Genomic DNA, 16,492 nt, shown 5'->3' with positions numbered 1-16,492 from the left:
TCGACTCTGTGCTGTGTGCTGTGTATATCTAAATAAGGTCTATTGAGGTTGGCGTCGCCATCAGTCGGCCCTGTGGATTTTCAAGCGCCCGGCGCTGGTGATTGAAACATTCAACCTTCTCTCTCTCTCCCCCTCACCACCCAACTGTCTGTCTCGTCTATAGATCTGAAACGCCACACACACTTTGGTGCCCTGCGGCTCTTGCGTTAGCGAGTGAGCGGGTTATTCAAATTGATGGGGTGGATATAGAAGTAGCGAGGGAGTGAGTGGGTCTTCGTGTTGCGTGATGGCCCGGACGACTCATTAATTGACGAGAATCTACGTGTGTGTGTGCTTGCGTACGCAAAGTATCTATGTCTGTGTATAAGTAAGGCACCACATTTGAATTACACACAAGGCCTCTCAGGTCTCCCCCTCACTATACACACTCCGGCCCTGTCCGCCAACTCGATGACACTCTATTCCGGTGTGATTTTTTTGTTTTCTGTTTTTTTTTTTCAACGTTATTTTTTTAAAGCCTTCTTCCCCCTCTATCCAACCAGCGCTATAACTTTAATATCATACTTAATAGACTATGGGGTTCTGTGTCGGGCATGTCGTGAGATGAGATTTAACTAATTTTTTTCCTTAATCTTTTTTTCTTTCCTTCCGGGATGGAGGCGATGGTGGGCGCTGGTGCGGATTTTAATTTTAAAAATTATTCGCGCGGCTGAAAGCTTTTTCCTCCTTTTTTCTTTCGCAAAGTGCCAGCGCCACACGACGCCCCAAAACGTCGTCTGCACATTTAACACGAACCTTATGTCGGTCCGTCCGGGCAAGAGAGAGAGAGAGAGATCCCTCTGAATCTTTTGCTGCGGATGCTATAGACGATTTGAATGATTTAGTTGGTCGATGAGCTGTCTAGAAACGATAGTCTCCCAGTATATATACACACACACACAATGTGTGTGATGCAGGATCTCTCCCTGACTACTCCCGACGAGCTGATGTGCGCTGATTGGTCTCGTGCAATTTTCATCACCTTGAATTACTGCGGACTGGCACACTACTGTACAATATACCTGTACATTTAATTGAGATGGTGCTGACGGGATCGGACCGATCCGTTAAGAATGAGCTGGCAACGTTAGATTCATGGAGAAAAAGGGGGCGTTTCTTTATTTCAGAGAGTCAGAAGTGTTTAGTCACGTTAGAGCATTTGTGTTTCCCGATTATTTGCTCTAGGTTCATTAATGTGATCCCAAAAGTTCGCATTTGGAAAACGTAGTTCCTGCTGGTACCTGGTAGCAGTGGCGACCGCGAAAGATTATGTAACGATAAGTAAAAAGGAAATTAGTTTCGGGTCACTGAAACAGTGAAATGTTACAGTTGCACCAGAGTGACGAAACAACGTGACCAGCTGATTGATTCCTCGTAATGTAATGTGATTAAAAATGAGTTGGAGGACTTAGGAAATGCCATCAACTTCTAACCTCCCCACAGAGTTTTGGAACCTATATCGTTTATTCCATCATCCTCACGAATCCGCCCCCTCGATTCGATTCTAATCGGATGCCCCCCCCCCCCCCCCCCAAAAAAAAAAAGTTTTTCCCGGTCCGGTGAGGGGCCGCAGGGCAGATAGGTCACATACCCCGAAATCTTATTTTGTTGTATTCTTGTCATTCCTTTCGCTGGTAGTTTTTCCTGCTCACCAGGAAGTTTTATTGCAATCTCGTCATCGACGAAATTAATTTCCTTGTGCTGCCCTCAACAGCAAATGGAACTAACTCGTTTAACTTGGGACTTTGGCGATTGTTTTAACTCTTGTGGTTGTTGTTATTGTTCATCCTCAGGTGGTGGCGAAGCAATCTAAAAAGCGTTGATGGCCCGCCAGGAGAAAACTTGTTATGGGATGGCAGTTGCGGCACACACACATGGGCGCTGGAGCAGCCACACACTCACACACACACGCTGTCGGACCACAAGGACCAAAAGGTAGGGCCTATAAAAGGCGAAAGTTAACTTTGCATCTAGTAGACTAGTAATAGTACTACACTGGCAGTAGTAGTAGTAGAAGAAGGAGGAGGAAGTTGTCTACTACTACTACAACTACAAACTAGACTGCGAACTACTAGTAGGGTGTTTTTGAATGAGCCAAAAAAGTCGAATCTACAGGTCCTACATGTTGTCTTGTTTTCCCGTGTAGGCCCATAGTGGTATTTCCATATTGATTGAATTGAAACATTTTTTCCATTGAAAGAGAATATTGCCTATACCACTCTGTTGAATTGGGCAGTTTATTATGCAAGACGCCCGCGTCATCCAGTGATGTGAAATTTGGGTCTACGTAAGGGACTGTGTACCACGCCCGGCAAGAATCAACTTGGCGGGAGAAAGTTTTTAAAGTGCAGACCGGGGGGTCGTAGTAAGGGACACATCTAAATAGTTCCGGTCTTCACCTTGGTGTGTGTGTATAAACTGTATATCCTCTTCAGCTCCGGCGAGGGTAAAGTACAAAGACGGGCGGAATGATCCAGCGATGGCTTGTACTTCTTGCTAGACACACACAGAGAGCAGAGAAGCAGCGCCCAGCACTTTACTTGGTCATTAGGCCTATTAAAGTCACGACAGGAGGAAACTATTGCGCTAAAATGATGATTGAAATAACCAAGTGGACGGCCGGCACACCGCTGGTCGGTTTTATTTCTTGAGTGACAACTTTCTTAACCCTCCCGATCTTAACCCAGCGGGAAAATGTTTTTTTTATTTTTTTTATTTAAGATTTTGGTTCTGTTGCGCTGGTTGGGTCAGCGGCTTCCACGCTAACGTATATACGCATATACATTCTTGTGTCAATGTTTTTCTTGAGGCCCCTTGTGAGAGAGAGAGGCCATTGCGTGATGCACCATCCCCTTTTTTTGACTGCTTGGCTTTCTCTCTCTCTGTGTGCGTCTAAACTTTACGGAAACGGACTGCGCTGATGTATCACGAATGGCCGACTTGCGTCCCCCCTATTATTCTCTGCCTAGTCTGATTCTTACTCCATCCAACCCCCGTATACGATAAGGAGTAAGCGCATTATTAATTTCGTGTAGAGTAGAGAACGTGGGGCGGCTGTATTTTATATGTGAAAGCAAGAAGAAGGGGCGGTCATTTTTTGCACTCTCTCGCCCCCCACCCTATCTCCACCCTCTTTTGCCCCTATCGCAACCCTTATGTAATCGTCATCAACGCTCCGCTGATGTGTGTGTTCCCCCTCCGGAGGGATTCCGGCCTTTGCTAGTCCCCCCTCCTCCTTTGGATAGCGCGATCTGATGGCCGGCCGAGAGAGTCTGCTGGATGTTGTACTACCTCGTAGTTGTTTTCAGCAGTCTGGTTGTGACTATATTTTATTTATTTGTTTGGGTTGCGCCGTTTCTGCCCCTGCTGTGCTGTGCTGTTCCTATATACGGATGGATGGATGGGGAGGTCTAGCGAGTCTGGCGTTCATCACGCTCCGTATCTCCTATAATACATTACTGCGACCGACCGACCGACCGACCGGCCCACTTGTCGTCTGAGCATTTGTTTGACCAACCGCCCGCCTATTATTTGGACAAGTCTGCCGAGATTTGAGCTCCTTTTGAATTTCAGACCAACCACCGCCGCCGCCATGCCCACAACACAAACATTCACGAGCCTAATTTCACAAAGAGGGTCGCCCGTCTAATCGTTTTAGTCTTTCCCTGCGTAAATGGCCAAGTGTCAACAGACGTCGAACATCAACCCAAAAGGCATTTATTCGAAATGATCTCCCAGCCATCGGAGAAGCTGAAATCAGCTGTTGCGTCGAAAAAAGACACAGATTCATCTCTTCTTTTTTTGATCAAAGTTTTATTCAATTAACGATAAAAAAAGAGAGGACAGACACAACAACCTTTTTAGAAAAAACTCTTACACGTGGAGAAGGCAAGCCCGTAAACGTAACAGATTTCCGTCATGTATTACTTACAATCCATTCCAGCTCTGGTTGGTTGTCCGAGCTTGGTTTCTTGGGTGATGTCCGGTTAATAATGTTTGAGGCTCAACCCGGACGGACTCGGATGAATTCAAAGCCGAAAAGTTGGACTAACTTGCCGTGTAGTCACTGAAAGGGCAAAGAATGTTTTCTATTTGCGTCGCATCTTTTTTTTTTATTATTTTTCATCATTGAGTCTACGTGAGTCGAAAAACAGATTGACATCAAGTCAGGAACAATTGATCGTAAACTGTTGCCAAGCATCAAAGAATTTGATAAGGTGATGCTGGACAATAAAAGCCTTTTTTCATTCTCTTTCACTTGTGTGTCGCTTGACTTTTTTTTTGGTGGGGGATGGTGAAGGCGGCCGCACCGGTCGACCCCCCGGTGGGTTGGGCGATCGTGTGGGAGGAGTCGGATGAAAATGCTGTACTCGCCCGAAGAAAAGACTCATCTCTGCCGTCTAAAAGTTAACATCAGGTGTGCTGCACTTTAAACTAGCAGATAGTTAGTCGAGACAAAGGAGGAACAAGAGTTTTCGATTGGGGTGGTGAGGGTCGACAGGGGGGGGGGGATAAAGTAGGGAGGATTGTTCTGATGACGGCAGAGCCGTGATCCCGTTGAATTTCCACAAATGAGCTGGCTGAACGTTATAATGAGCCCTCCATGCCTCTCGTTTGTCTCTCTCTCATCGGCGAACTCAACTCCATGGTGATGCTCCTCCATCGAAGCTTTTGGCCTTTTGAACTTTAGAGCGCGCCAAAAGATTTCCGAATCAATCAAGCGAATTTCCAGGAAACGGAAATCAGACGAGCACACACACATACACGGCTCCCCTTTCAATCACCGTCGCATCTCGGCAATTTGTTTGCCTTTTTATTTCCCCAATTTGTCGTCGTCGTCGATAATATATCTACATTTCCTTTCCAATTTTTCGATGATTATTTCACCTCGTTTGCGCGTCAATGAATGGAAACGGATGAAGACGTTCTTTTTTATTATTTCCCGATCGGGGCGGAGTCTCGGCAGACGGTTTGGGGGGTTGGGCTCGAGGCGGGCGCGGCAATCAAAAGCGGAGCAAAACAAATCGAATCAAGGAAAAATGGAGGAAAAACAATCCACTTTTGTTCGGTGGATAATAAAGAGGCTGGTGCGGGAGGCCTTGTGATGTGAATGAGCCCTTATATCTATGCTATTATTATTATTATGGAAGATCCTCCTCCCTATTGTGGCGGCTTCCTTGTTATATTAAGGAGGAGGAGCAATCTGGTTTTCTTAGGGGGGGTCCACCAACGACACAATGGGTTCCTGTCTACCTTGGCCGAGGCTTTTGAATGTGTTTGTTTTGATGCCCACGTCATTTTCAGATTTGCCCCTTTTGTATTAGCAAGATAGTAGAATAGTGGCAATAATAACGCGCTGTGTTTCCTATGAAAACGAAACACATTGTGTACTACATTGTAGCCCAGCGATGGTAGAAGATGTGGCCGCCAGACGCTCAGGTTAACACACAATGTGCTGTGCTGTGTGCTGGGCATTTATTTTCACAGGCATTATGTCGGTTAATAATGCCGATTTTCCAGGGTAGGAGGCCATCGCATATAATGGAAAGTTCCTCCCCCTGCTACTCCACTTGTGCGTTTTATTTTTTTTCAAATCAACACTCGACTGGGATGCTCGAAAGGGGTTGCGTACTGCTGCACCGGGTTGGAATAGTTCCATGCCGGGCCAAAGGCTCCGTGGCCCAGGTGCAATTCCCAGGCGCAGCATTCCAACCCACCTCCTACGACACGAATGTGATGGATGTTTGTTAACTAACTGTGCCTTAATGAAAACGCGCGAGGATTCTGTAGGAGCAGATATCTCTCGTCCTGATTGCTGTTTTGTGGAAATTTCCAAACCTTAATGAGATGATGGCGGGCCAAGGCAAATGCTGGCCCTTTGATTCTCTACTCTTCCGTGTACATCGGCTTCTTATTGGTCTCTCTCTCGTAACGTGCAGTGTGCTGCTGCTGTTATTAAATAGCTGCGCTGTGCACCCAAACTGAATTGGCTCGGACCGGCGGCAGCGACCGACTTCCTGGAACGTTTGCCATTGTGTGTCTCTCTGCCGCTTCTTTATCAGTTTCACCCCCGTGAGTTTGTGCGCATCTATTGCTCTCTTCGGCCATATTCTGTTCAATTATAGAAGACTCGATGTTGAAAATAGGGCAAAAGTATGTCAGACATTCATCAAACTTTGCATACGAATAATGCAGTGTCTTATTTTACTATTCCCGACAGACTTTCAGTCCTATAATAATCATCGGAGTCGAGCGTCCGTGCGCAGTTGACTCGGTATTATTATTGTTGTTGCTATTATTATTCCTCCATATATTTATAGTTTCTATATTCGTAGGTTATGCAGTTGCATTTTCTAGATTTATTTCTGATGATATGCGCCGGCTGCCCGGGTGCGTGTGACAGTCATCTCCGTACGATATTATAACGATATTCTGCCGTGATGCGAGGCCTCTCCCGCTCTGATCGGAGCTGCACACCCTTGGCCGTTGCGGGTACAACTCCATTAGCTGCTGCCCACGGTCGTGTGTTGTCTGTACTGTGCACCCCGTGGAAAAAATTTTCTACTTTTTTGTTCTATTTATACGGACCCTTTATTCTCTGCCGATGATTTTACGATCGGCCTCTATAATGCTGGTCCCGTTAACCCCCACCTTGATCCCGAAATTTGACTCGTTTTTTCTCCCCCCCCCCCTCCCCCACCGTTGATGCCGAATGTATAAAAGTAAAGGACAAATGGATTCGGAGCTCTGCGACTCGCGGTGAAATTAATTGACATTTTGGCTGCGCGCTTCTTCTTGTTTATACAACGCAAGTTTTAGTGGTCCCAATCACGTCATGCCTGGGAGTTATAGACCAGCGTGAAGAGAAAAGCAAAAGTTGAAGGACGAGTTTCCTCTTTTTGAAATGTTTGGTCTCGGGATGTCGATTGATCCGTCGAATTCTCCGTTCCCCACCGTCTCTCTCTCTCTCTCTTGAAATTTCGTGCAGATGCCCATTGCCCATTAATCCGGAATAACGGAATCGACCTGATTTGCCCAACTTTGGCTGGATGCTAAAACTACTCAACACATGCTGGCCATACCTTTTCGTGCGCTGCGTTAGTTGTTAGTACCAACATGCGCTGAATAGCCCGAACAACTCTGCTGCGTCTCTTTTTGGCCAGCATCAATTTCACAGAGAGTTATTGGCTTATTCCAAATCGGGTCCACTGTGATTGGTCCCCCTTTTACTTTGGCTCTTTATTGTTGTTTTTGCCTACAGTTCCGTGTCAAATCGTGAAAGGAAAGTCGGGGCTTGTGATGTGGTGGCGGGTCACAGAGTTGGGAAATCAGCCACCGAACCAGCAGCAGGAGAGCCCAGGTCTCTCTCTTGTTCTTCTTTGCCTTTTTGTCAATCGGCCAGGGGTTGAACGGTGTGGCCACGGTCGCCGGCGGATTGACAGGCTGTCGAGCATCTCTAATGCGGGCCCGCTCCCGTCAGAGTCTATAGATAATATAGCGCGCTGGAAAGATCCATCCATCCATTCCGTCTATACGTATATTTAAAGGGCCGTGCTCCTACTCCTGCTGCTGCCAGGATGGCCTGAAAACTTTGTGCATATGTCGATGGAGTTGATCAAAGAGACTTTGCTGGGGTGTGTGTCGTGTTGGTTGCGCTGGCGGTTCTTGCACGGGAACCAGTTCCTATACATTCGTCGGAAGGAGCTGCACAATTTCAGTTGAAACTGCCGATATAATCACACAGTCAATCCGCCTTCCGTCGCCGCCTATAGTCTCTAGCTCTCCTTTCTACACACCTCGGCCCCCTTGATGTGGCAAAGGCTTCTTCCCAATTGCAACAGACCCAGCGCTCGAAACTTGGTCGACTTTCGAATGCAACCAAGTGCCGTTATTTCAGAGTTGACTCACCCCCAATGCGTACTAATAGCACTCGCAATACTACTACTCGAATAAAAAAAAAAAACTAAGAAAAGATTTTACTCACGCCGGTGCCATTAATTTTACAGCTGCCGATATTTTTTTTACTTAATTAGTTCTTTTTTTGTGTTACTCTACGTTCATCTTCTCTTATGTATTCGAAAGGGTTGGCACAGCGTGGCGTGTGCTGCGGGCTTTTTTTTTGTTTTTTGGTTGGTACCTGTCAAAGTGTTTTTTCTCGTTGCCAGCCCTTTTGTGTGTGTGATTTTCTGTTGCCGCGTCGCCGTACCTGTTACGACCGACACCGCACACACATGGATCATCATCATCATCATCGTCTCTCTCTATGTGCACGTATAGCGCTGGTCTATACCATCAGCTCCCGTGGCGGTGGCGCGCGCCCTTGCCACTTGCGTGTGTGTGTGTGTGTGGCCGGCGACCGTGTGCCCGTGTAATTACCTCCCCACCACTCGATTAGGGACTCTTCTTCTTTCTCTCTCTCTTCGCCTACTCCGCCCTGTTCCACCCCACAGCGAAATAAAAGAAAAATATAAGACAATCGCTCCTGTTGGCCGCTGGATAATCTATGATATGGAAATGATTCTGATGGAGGTTAGGGTCTGTTCTCTGTTGGTCTGGTTTACCCCTCACGTTGGTTGGCTATATACTATGTAGCCGTATGTAGCCCCACGTAATATTCACGGGATTTCCAGTCTCGTGTATTTTCTCGACTGTTTTTCTGGGGAATGAAACAAACACAAAAGGTTTGAAAAAATAAAAAAAGATAAGGAATGTATATACACTGTAATATAAGATTTCTATCTTTTTTTCTTCTTTCCATTCCATACATGACCACCGAGTGTCCATCAGACATTCACAGACCAACGGTCAGACACAGACACAGTAGTAGCTCTATACGTCCACCGATGATCCAGCCTTTGCGTGTCGTCACGGAAGGCTTTTTCTGGTGGTGGTGGTGGCGGTGGTGGTGTTGTGCGGTTGGCCAACCTCTTCTCCCGCAACACACACACACAGCAGAGAGAGAAAAATGGATTGTGAAGGGTTAGAAAACAAAAAGAATAAGAAGAAGAATTGCACGCGGTCGGTAGAGGAGAGGAAAACAGAACGGTTAGTGGTGGTGGATGCATCAGCTCGGGAGTGAAACAGATATACGATAGACTAGTAACCCCCTCTCTCTCTCTACCCCTTTTGGTTGCGATGATATAGGAGCAGGTGGGGAGGAATTATAAAGGGTCCATCCGGAGTGGCCGAGGACTATACACACGTACGGCATTATATAGCCGAGCATGCAAACGCGTAATGAGAGGAGAAACGAGAGCGGATATGACGGGGTGGAGAGGTGATTTTTTTTTCCTTTTTCAGGTGGGGGGTAAGGGGCTTATTGCCCCTGCCTGATGACACGCATACCACATATATATATACGTATAGGCTTGCAGGCAAGCTTCTATCTTGTAATATATCTATCCAGTCTGGATACCAAAAGAAAAAATCTTTTTCTTTTCTCTTTTTCTTTTCTATTTTCGTTCTCAATGACTGCAACGAATGAAATCACTACACGCGGCCACCACCGACACGGGCGGCCTATGTTCCACGTCAGGTCGGCGTGCGTTCAATCACGATCCTTATCATCGCCATCATCGTATCTATTTTTTTTCCTTTTATTATGTGTGGGCGGCAGTTCTTATTTTGCGCTGCTGCAGAGGTTTTCTTTTGAAAAATTTCTTTTGAAATTTCTTTTGACAGACCTTTTTGATGACGTTAATGAGTTGAAACGTAATTTCTTTCGAAATTGTACGGTGACTAACAAAGTAATGTCTCATTTTCTAGACGAAACGTTAATGGACGCCATGGAGGGAGGGGAGCAGAAAGCCCCGGTTGTATCCGTTGAGATGAGTGCAGTAGGTGTGGTAGTATGTTACGCTATAGAGCCATCTCATCCATCTCAATTCAAGTCCTTTCCGCTCCTTTTCCTTCCGTTCCCTATTTGATATCCGCAGCCTTGCACCCGCCTTATCTTTATTTTGATTCGCCTCTTGTTGAATGAACATCTAGCCGACTCGATTATTCGGCCCTCTGTCCGTTTGTGCGCCTCTATTTTGAATTGCCACCAAAAGTGGAACAAGATCTTTTTCATGGCCAAAAAGGCAATCATTGACAGCAGCCAAGAGGGGGGGAGAGACAATCATTTGAACGTTTCCCCTCGTTGACACACACACGATCTGATTACGTCATCATCCCCGTTTTCCATACACAGAAAATGGTGTTGTTGTGGTTATAGAGAGAGAGAGAGAGATGTTGTATCTAATGGCTTTATGGACATTCTAGTGTGGATGGCCAACAAATAAAAAACAAACGGTGAAACGGCTGCAATTGGTCGCGTCCACAAACTGCGCAGCCCAACCCCAAAAGCGACTGGCGTATTTTTCTTTTCATTTCCAACTGCGACTGCTGTCTCTCGTTTCTCCCTTTTCGCTCCGACAGTCTCATCTGGTATTCCGCTGGCAGATTGTTACGTTTAGGCTATAAAAGACGATCCCGGACGTTCCGCAATCCCTTGTGTTTTCGTTCGTGAACCAGTCAGCCAACCAAACCACTCGCTCCTTTTTGAGCACGGCTGACTCTCTCTCTCTCTCTCTTTCCTTTTGCCGAGCGCTCACAAACCTTCGCTGATGAAATTATGATATGCAAAGTGATGATGGCAGACGAGGAGGAGGAGGAGGGAAAGGAGCAGCAACGGACAAGCCAGCGCCAGACTCGATTGTCAAACTGCGCCCGCCAGTCGGTATATTATATGAATATCAGAATGTGTTTAAAAATTTTTTGAAAAATGTTACCGAAAGGAAGCGTCGAGAGAAGAGTCGGAAGTTGATTGTGGGCGTCGTAACAACAACAGGGCGTTGATTCCTTGCGATTGTATACCGAGCAGCGGCCGTGTATTATAGAAAGGAGGACGGCCGAATTCTATTGGGAAAGATGCCGAGTCCACGGCACGGAGGAGCTGATGCCAAGGCCGGGCAGCATTATACCAACAAACAATATAACCTCTGATGAATGTCTCTAGACTCTTCGCCACACACGCCCGTGTCGGAGGGAATAGAATGCTGGGCAAAAAAAGGAGCATAAATAAGATCACTATATAATAGTCTCTACACCGCATCATCCGCATCGAACGGGGGAGGGGGGCAAAAAGGACGGACCGCGTGTTGGGGCGTGATGATTAAGCCCAGCAGCAGCAGCAGCTCCCCACCAAAAACGGTGGCGCAGTCCACCCCCCCATCATCATCTAACAAGAGGAGAGCTTCGACTCTTGGGAATGTCGATTTCTTTTCTTGATTGAACTTTTACATCCTCTTTCGTGTCTATTCCGACGTCCGAGCATCCAAGAGAGAAATGCCCTTCATTTTACTCTCTTTGTGTGTGTGTAGTGTATCTATAGGCCGGTTGCTGGGCGACGTTTTATGATGATGCGATTCAATTCGAGATGGATAAACATTCCAGAGTAACGTCGGTCAGATTTAGGGCTGGAAGCTTTTGCGAAAGGACCCCCCGTAAATCGAATCCCATTCATTTCGTTGGTCCTTTTAAATTGTCCAAATCAAGATAGAAAGTGATGGCCATTGAGAATGATGGCTGGCGACTTGTATCGACTCTCCCCGCACTATAAAGTCTCTTATAAAGAAAAAAAGATGTTTGGCAAGTTATCGAAACGAAGTGGCTACTTCTTGTTTTCTTTCTTTTGCCTTTTCTTTTGTTGCTTGTACAGCCGTGCCTTTAAGTTCTTCTTCTTCTTCTTCACTAAAAGGACATCCGCCACGGAAGCAAGGATCTATGTTGCACCTTAAGTGAGAGCGATGACTCTCTCCAGTCCTTTATTTCTCTTTCCCACTTTTGTTTGTCTTTTTATTTTTACTCTGTAGCTTTTGATTTGGGTTGGGTCGTGTATTTCTGATGGTTAGTTGGGGGTTGCTCCCGTTTTGTCAGATGGGGTTATTGGCCGGCGTGGCTATAAAGGCGATAAATTCTTCCACGAAGACTTTTTTTGGGATGTGGAAGGAACGAAATTGGCACATACAAAAAAGAGTTTTACTTCTGGAAAAAAAAAGAGACGAGAGCAAACAAGAATAACTCTGGGCGCGCGTGCTGGATGTGGCCGGACCTGCTTCCAGCAGCGCCAAAGGAAGAAGGGGGGGGTAGGAGGAGGAGGAAAAGAGCTAGCCGGATGTGTGTTGATTTTCAACGCCAAACGTCACGTGATCTGCATAACTGATGATGCCCCACTGTGTCTCTCTCGATCGCGTCTTTACGGGTCTAAGCGTCGCCGACAGATAGGAGAGAAAAGAGATGGGAGAGAGAGAGGGTAACAATGCTCCGCAAATTGTATGGCGCAAGTTGCACCCGCCACCATCACCACCACTATCTCCCTCATATAGTCTACCTCGTAATAGTTATCTTCTACATAGAACAGGATATTCTTTAGACGGATACACACTCTACAACCCTCTGTTTGTCGTCGTCCACCCTTTGGATTTTTTTTCCCCTTCAAAATCCATTTTCTGAATTTTAAAACTTTGTTTGATTTGTTTATAACAATTCTGCTATTTTAAATCGAAATGATTCTCGAGCAAGAAATGTTTTAGGCTTTAGACACACGTGTGCCCCCCAATAAAAGAATGAGTTTGGAAACAAACAAACTAGTACGGACAAACTTGCGTCCGAGAAACTTGTGCAGAATAAAAGAAAACAAAAGATAAAAATGGAAAATTGACAAATTGGATCGAGTTTTGAATATTATATATGCCTTTGACTGAACTCAACACATCACGTCGAAACTTGTTAGCTTCTTTTAACTTTTTTCCTCTTAATTCCAAATCACTTTTCTCGTTGTCAACTTGTTATTTTCTTCAGCCCCGTCTCTTTTCCTAATAAACTGTACTGGAAGTCTTTCAAATTGGAATCGGAAACTTGAAATCGAGGCGGCAAAGATCTTCAAATCAAAAGATAAAGAAACTAGAGAACTAGTCCCCCACCAAAAAATTAAAAAAAAAGGGCAAATCAGTTGAGATTCGAACGTGGGACACCAGACGTCCAATGGGTTACTGAAGACGTTAACTTTTTTAACAGCCTAATTAAATGAAACGCCATCCGCCATACACTTGAACGTCAAATAAAGTCAAAGATGATAACGAGGACGCGCGTTTTGCTCGGCTTTGAAAAATGGATCATCTGCAGCCATTGTGAATTGATTCGAAAACTTTGAAGAGAAAAAGTGAGAGGAGGCGACATTTTTTTCTCTCAAAACCGGTGCAAACTGCAATCGTCTGGGGGCTAGTGTCTTTCCAGGAGAGAGAGAGGGTTATACGTTTACGTGGACTTTTAAGGAGAAAGCTTGACACATGCATTGATCATTCGATGACTTGGTAGTTTCAAGATTGGCCGTCACACCAATAAAACAGAAGGTGACAACGATGCCTCTCGAATGGGGGAAAACTGGGAAAAGGGGTTTTTGGGGTTGAATTTCAGCAGCAGAAGCAGCGGTGATGGCCAAGTTTCAGAATCTGGGCGAGCGTCTAGAGCCGGGCCACGTCTTTTCAGTCGTGAGATTTTGCGGGAGAGAAATTTCTGAGCCGAGGCCAGACGTCGTCGGGAGGCCGGTTTTACTCGGCTATTCACTTTGTCCCATCAGGCGTCATGAAATTTCTAAACTGTGCCGAGCGGAAGGCCTTCCACTCTCAACCCTTTCGGCGGCCGTCTTTTGCCCGACATGGCACAATGCATCTTAGATGGCAACTCGCATAAGGTCATAACTAGTCGGGAAGTAGGCAGGAGATCATTCTGGAGGTTATTTCAAGTGGTCCCTTTCAGGTGGTAATATTTCATCAAAGCTCAAACAACGTGAAAGCCTCCCCATGTTATACCGTTGGGGACGCCCCGCAGCATTTCTGAGCGCTGGATCTATTCCACCACCACCCAATGTGTGTGTGCAGGATTCTCTGCCATATCTTCCATAAAGAGCTTGCTCAATAATTCAGCGTCCGGATGAAGTTTTGTTTTTCTGTTTGTCTTTTTTTTGTTTTTACCTTTGACATTGGCTTGACAGTTTGCGTGTGTCTGTCGGCCGCCCTCGGCTCTGACGCTGAGATCCAAAAGCCGAGTCTCGCAATCAACGTACGTATCCCGACGGTATAGACGACATTTGGACATGTAATATTCAATCAATGATCTATCTATTCCTCTCTATACGGCTCTGACACATCTCTCCGTCGTCGTCGTCGTCTGGTTTTCACCTTTCTGAACCCGCCTCCCACTTGTGTCTGATTGTCCCTTGCCGACTGTTTGCTCAAACAGCCAGTCGGCTCCGACTGGCTCTCTCTTTAGATATTGTCGTTGGGCTTCTTTTATTTTATTCAACCCCGGCCATGTAACCGATCAACGTTCCTGATGCCCCGTTAATATTTAACGGATGGCGCCCCGATGAAAAACCGATTAGTGTACAGATCTATACGCTGCACGGGATCTAAAAGGTTATATCTTTTTTGATTGACTCTGTCGCGTTCACAAGCGCCAACTGGTCGTATGAATGTTTGAATCGGGTGTCTTTTAGATACGCTGGAGATTTTTGTTATTTTTTTTTCCTTTTGTTGTTTTTGTTGTCACTGTGTGCAGGTCTGCGTGGTTATTTATGGCAAAGGGCAGAGAGAAATTGAGGCGAACGATGATGAATGGCGTCCGAAAGGCTCCAGCCCCCCCCCCAAAAAAAGTCGCTCTCCGACAATTTGAGGGATACAGCAGCATCGCATCGAGGAGGATCTAACGCGCGCAGACAATTTGTCTCCATTAACTGCATACACCAACGAGCGAGAGGGGAAGGAAAATGATGGGGTTGGTGGAAGACAAACAAATAGTAATGGAAATGGCGACGTGGTGACGTCAAGTTATTTGTTTGTTTTTTTCAGGATCGAATCGAAACAAATCCAAGTTCAAATCTTTTGTAGGATTAGTGCAACAACAACAAAAAGAAGAATTTTTTTTTTCTTATAATTTAGTCAATTTTGAAATACGCCAACCCCTTTTTTCTGCCCCCTTTGCTTCCCGTGTAGTTCCGTGTTTTTTTTTAAAAGAGGAACTGATAGAGAACACGCAAGAGCTAGCGCTAACTAACTCGACGTTAATTAATGACCGCCCCTTCTTTTTATAATAGTCCACTACGCAGTGTTATACTATAGTGCGTCACGGACAGAATGGGAGAGCTTGTGCATAGTACACATCATAAGAGGGCTCTATAGCCGCCACCGCCACCGGTTTCCGTCAACTCTCATAGACACCGTCGGCCGAATGCCGTTTTATGTGGGTGTGTTATGTATATTCTTTTCTTTTTTGTGGAGGGGCCTCTTTCAGTGTCTATACGTGTACTGCTAGTTCAATGGATATCATCCTCTCAACCATTATCATCATCGAGACGAATCCCCCCCACCACCTAACCAACCAACCAAATGGTCTAGTAGAAGCCGATGGTATATTATATAGGACAACCTCGAACCTACCAAAGCATCAAGGCATTCGCTCGCTGCGCTAATTAGGACTTTGAGACTCTCTGTTCTGTTCAATTGTTTCGTCATTACATTGGATCACAGAGAACGTCTTCTGGCTGCCCTGGAGAACCTGGAATACAAGACAAAAAGACGTGGCAGATTGTTCCAAGTCAAATTGAAATCCACTTAACCCCGTTTCTAAAGAGTTGTTGAGGTCATTGAGGTGGTCTCTGCAATTTATACGTACATGTCCAACACGGGGTAGTAGTAAACCAAGTTGGACTTTAGAGAAACAACAAAAATAAAAGTGAGAGACAGACAGACTGTGTGTGAGGCACTGTTGCATCACCTGGCAACTGCACAAGTCTCTCGGCATCAACTTATTGGTGAGTTTCACCTAGGGTAGAGGGGACGACAAACACCACAGATAAGGGCGGGGTGTAATATGAACGACAGTCTCAACTTGATCAAGAAAGGGAAGAAAAAGTTTAGTCCTTCCACGAGAAGTGGAAAGCAACGCCGTTCTTCAAATCAGTGGGACAAGTTTTCTTTTTCTTTTCTTTTTCCCTCCTTGCTCACATCACCACGACTAGTCTACAACTTTCATTTCCTCTTCTTGATTTGTCTTTTTTCTTGTTTTTCACCAATTATTTATTTGACAATTTCTGCCAGCCGAATTCAATGTCCCCCACCCTATTTTTAAATAAACTCTCGTCAATCAAAAAATCAAGTTTTTTGATCAGTTGGGCGCTGTGCATCTGTGTCATAATCGCAGTCTATTAGACACAGTTGACGACGGAATTGTGCCATCAGCCGGAAACTATAACCCTCCCAACCTCCTCGTAATCGGTAATCTCTTGTCTGTATATAGGCTACACTCTCGGTATCACGAAAGAGGGGGACACAGATCTGACCAGGTGCAAGAGGTAGAAGGATTTACACTTTTCCCATTTGAAATGCCTCGATTTTAAATCAAAAGGAGGTTA

The 16,492-nt window shown here is 45.6% G+C and overlaps 1 long non-coding RNA gene across 1 annotated transcript in view; it reads left to right on the top strand.

Moving 5' to 3' along the window:
- The window catches only part of LOC124344281, a 50,794-nt gene that overhangs the window by 20,129 nt on the left and 14,173 nt on the right, over positions 1-16,492 (top strand). Inside the window, exon 2 of the long non-coding RNA XR_006919641.1 lies at positions 1,833-1,974. This is a non-coding gene — a long non-coding RNA (uncharacterized LOC124344281). The remainder of the gene's footprint in view (positions 1-1,832; positions 1,975-16,492) is intronic.

The sequence above is a fragment of the Daphnia pulicaria genome, chromosome 6 (genome assembly GCF_021234035.1).
Source record: "Daphnia pulicaria isolate SC F1-1A chromosome 6, SC_F0-13Bv2, whole genome shotgun sequence".
NCBI lineage: Eukaryota > Metazoa > Arthropoda > Branchiopoda > Diplostraca > Daphniidae > Daphnia > Daphnia pulicaria.
This window is presented reverse-complemented; position numbering and strand designations above follow the sequence as displayed.